The sequence below is a fragment of the Cebus imitator genome, unplaced genomic scaffold, assembly GCF_001604975.1.
Source record: "Cebus imitator isolate Cc_AM_T3 unplaced genomic scaffold, Cebus_imitator-1.0 Scaffold308, whole genome shotgun sequence".
NCBI classification, from domain to species: Eukaryota; Metazoa; Chordata; class Mammalia; order Primates; family Cebidae; genus Cebus; species Cebus imitator.
In genome coordinates, this window is record NW_016107623.1 from 1611772 (window position 1) to 1616417 (window position 4646).

The following is a 4646-nucleotide window of genomic DNA, read 5'->3' on the forward strand; positions in this document are numbered from 1 at the left end:
CTTGAATGTTGTTGCTGTATAGAAATGTTACTGATTTTTGTGTGTTGATTTTGTATTATGAAACTTTGCTGAAGTTGCTTATCAGATAAGAGAGCTTTGGGGCAGATACCATGGGATTTTCTAGGTATAAACTCATGTAACCTGCTGACAGGGTTAGTTTGACTTCCTTTCTTCCTAATTGGATTTTTTTTTTTCCTCTTGCCTGATTACTCTGACCAAGGCCTCCAGTGCTATGTTAAATAAGAACTTTATTTTAAGAATTGGTTTACAAATTATATTTGCCTTACTGCCAAGATTGGCATACTGCAGTGTTTAAGCATGAAATCTTAGGGAGATAGACAAGGCTATCCAAAATATATTTACATTTCTTCTTCAAATGAGCTAAATTTTTAAAATTTAAACATTCATAAGCAAACAAAACATTTCAAAGAGTGTCTGAAATGTTAAATCTCATGGAGATAACATCAGTGGATAGAAGAAAAAAAAAAAACTGAATACCTGCCCTCAAGGGCAACTCCTTTAAATATGGTTTGCAGAAGAACATGGTATTTTTATTTTCAGTCAACTTTCTCTCATACTTTATTGTGGAAACCAGAGAACGTTATATTTAATCACATTTATCAACCAATGTACAATAGATTTATTTAATAAAAAGGAATTTATACAACAAAGTTATTTCTAGTAAAATTCTTTTAGACTTTTTCTATTTTTTGGCAGATTAACCATATGGCTCATGTAGAAAATTTGGTAAGTTGATTCCCAGCTCAAGCTCATGCTTCTTAAGAATTCTGATGATTTTTTGCTAATTTCTAATACATCGGAAGTATTTGAAATTTTTTTTTAAATATGATATTGAAATAAACAAGTTTCCCAAACGATTTTTTATCTCTTTTTTCCTATTACTTTTCTCCTTCTACTTCTTTTTGTTCTCCTGATAAAATAACAATATTAACTTTTAGATGAGTAACCTTTTCAGTAGTAACAGATTTTTTTAAAATAATGCAACTATATTTTTTCTTATAACATTAGTGATGTAGCTGTAGCAAGATCCTGATGGTTAAATTCTAGATATAGAATTCTATTATTCCTTCAGATTTGTAGAAAAGGAGAAAAAGTCACTGTCTATGCAAAGTGAACATCATGATAAGAGCCATTTGATTCATAGCAAGTTGTCACTCAATAATAATATGGAGAATAAATATCCATATCTAATCCAATCTATATTCATATATATGTGTATATATATATACATCTCATCTAACCTATATTCATATATATTTGAATGTATGTATATATGAATATAGATTAGATTAGATGTATATATATATATACCTGTTTTATCTATCTACTTATTCTGGAGGTAGACTATCTGTGTTTATATATCAAATTAGTAACTGTGTAGCTTTTCAAACTTTGGTTTCTTTATTTGCAAAAATGAAAAAGAAAATAAAAGACAAAGAATAAAAACAAAAATAAAGAAGAGAAAACGAAGAAAAGGGGAAAATTATAAGGCATATCTTAAAACAGTAACTGTTAAATGGGGGTAATCCTGTTCCCCAGAAAATATTTGGCAATGACTGGAGATATTTTGGGTGTCATAATGGCTGAGGGCTTGAGATGGGGGATATTACTGCCAAATAGTGGGTAGAGGCTAAAGATTCTGCTGATAAACATTCTGTCATTTATGTAACAGCCCTACAAATAATTATCTGGTTCAAAGCATAAATAATGCCTTATTCAAGCATAAAAAAGTTCACTTAGCTTCTGAGATAAGAGGAGACTGAGCACATTCAACAGTAACAACACAATGATATGAGCAGATGGATATGTTAATTAGCTTAATTGTGGTGATTATTTTATTATATATATACATACATCAAAACACAAAGTTGTACACCTTAAATATATACAATTTTTGTCAATTGTGTATTAGTAATCTGCAAAAAAGACATAGTGTCAAGGTTAAGAAAACCTGGCTTACAAGGGCATATTTTCAGGATGATATGAAATTTACACTTCTAAGAAAGCTTCTAGTGGTATACTAGAGCCACCTCACACCAGCTTGTGAGACAAGGTTGTTCACGTCTCCGCTCAACTTCCATTGAGTGGAAAGTTGGTAGGTTTAAATTGAGCACACTGAGTGCATTTCAACCACAAAATCTGACAAACTATAAATCAGGTATTCCACTCCACATATACCATGTGTCCCTGGAGAGCTGGTTGTTAAACATGTACTATCCATCATTGCTTAGCACATTGTGTGGCATATTAAAACTACTGTATAAATATTAGCTATTATTACTTTTTTATGGAGTCCTCTCAAGTAATCTGGAAAAATCACTCTGTATTTTCTTTTTTCTTTTTTTATTGCTTATTTATTAAGTTTTCATGTCTCCTGATGATTTTATGATAAACTTCTAACTATCCCTGTTTTTAACAAATTCCTCCTCTTTTTTCATGCTGCAGTAATATTTATTATTGTAAAATGCATATTTAAACCTGCTACTATATTTAACATTTTCCAATGACTTACTATTTTTATGGTATAAACCTGACCTCCTTAGTGTGAAACTGTGAGCCCTTTAACTTCAGTCCAGATGGCCCCTGCAATTCACACTCCCTTTATTCAGATATATATACACTGGTGACTTCTATATTGATCTTGTTATATTATTTCTCATTTCTCAGTCAAACTAATTTAAGCTGTTATTCAAAGGTAAGGAAAAGTAACTCTGTCATCATTTATTGATTTTTTTTTTTTTCTTTTTCATATGCCTAGACCTTAACTTACAAAATGCTAAAGCCAACAATCTCATTCTTTTTGTTCTGGGGAATGAAGCTATATGCAAGAGAAATGAGCTCAGGATGTTATAAATATTTCCTAAGTAAAATCAGGTCACAATGCTTAACATATAAAACTTTGGCTGCCTCATATATCGCAACTAGGGTACCTTCACATTTTACATTCCACTCTCTGAATATCTCTACCACACATTATAGATCATTTACATTATTTCAATTCTCCAGTATATTTCAGAAGCTCAGTGTGACTGCGATCATGTCGGGGTCACCGCCTGAGATGTCAGTCACCTCCTGCAGAAGTCTGACCTGCAGACCTGACTTAAAAACAGATGAATGAATGTACTCTCACACCATTACAGAGATTCAAGTGGGCTAGGGATGGCCATTGGCTGCTTTCAAAGGGCGAAATGCAACCAATGGAACCAAGACTCCTTGTTCTTCCACACATTTATTCCCTTAAGATTTTACTGCAGAGGTTCTAAGTTAACACACTTGTGGATAATTAACATTGTTAAAAGAGTGGTCATGCAAATGATAAAAGCTTTAGCTTCCAGGGCCCAGGGTAAAAGCTATTAACAGGTAATTCCCCTTTGATCCTCCTAGGAGAGGGCCCTCCAACACAAAATTAACATGAATAAACAGAGTGGGACAAAGGGATGTGGGGTAAGGCCTTTGATAAGTCTCTTTCCTATGCTAATGTTAATGAGGCGGCTGCCTTCAACCTGCCTCCATAAAACCTTTTGGCCTTTCAAATCTATGTGGGATCCCCTCCCACAACAACGTGGGAGTGGTCTTTCCCTCTCTGCCTGTGTGGATATCCCCTTCCGATTCCCCTCCCACGCCATCATGGGATCTCTCTCTCCCTCTCTCTCGCCGCCTAATAAATCACTTTCTGCTCAACTCTTTTGGTCCTGTGATATTTATACAAACTGTAAGCTCACCGTGTTGCCAGGGCCCTCTTCCCCATTCCTGGGGCAAGGGAGCCCAAGAACCTCAGACACATTGGAAAAAGAATCAGACAGGGAGGGAGCTAAGTGCTTCCCCTTCCTGATCAGGGAATTGGGAGTGTCTTTGGGACACCTCTCTGCTCTCCTCTGCATCCCATGACCTGGTTACACCACCACCAAGGCCTAGCATCCCAACCCCAGAACATGCAGATTTGTACAGCCTTTCACCTGGAATCTGCTTAAGGCTATGAAAGTCCTCAGGGAAAGGGTGACCAGCAATCGCTACAGCTGCCTGCTGTCCAAGCCAGCTGAGCATCTTGTGGGAGGAACAGCAGCCAGCACTGGAACTGGCAACTGCCTAATAAGCTAAGGTCCCTGGGAGGGGGAAGGGCAACACCCACTTTGTATAGCTCCAGGCTGGAGCCAGGGAGGTTGGACAACTTGGTCCCAGGACTTGCCCCCACAGCCCAACACATCTGCTGTGGCTGTCTGCAGCCCAGAATGCCTCTTCAAATCTAACCGTGACCCATTCTTCCTCAGTGGGCAGGACTTTCCTGTAGGACCTCCAATAACTCCAGCCAGAGGCTCAGGGACAGAACTTGGATCTCCACTGGGCCTGAACTCCTAGGGGGAGGAGTGACCACTGTCTCAGCAGATTAGCAGACTTAGTCTCTTCTCCTGGTAGTTCTGAGGAATCCTGGCAGCCCAGAGGAGTGGGTTTCCTCCCAGTGAAACACACCCTATCCACCAAGGAACAAAGTGCTTCATTAAATGGGTCGTACTCCCTGTGCCACCCAACTAGGTGAGGCCATACAACAGGGGTTGTCAGACACCCTATACTGGAGTGATCCTACTGGCATCAGGTTGGTGCCCCTTGAGGTCAGATGTCCAAGAAGA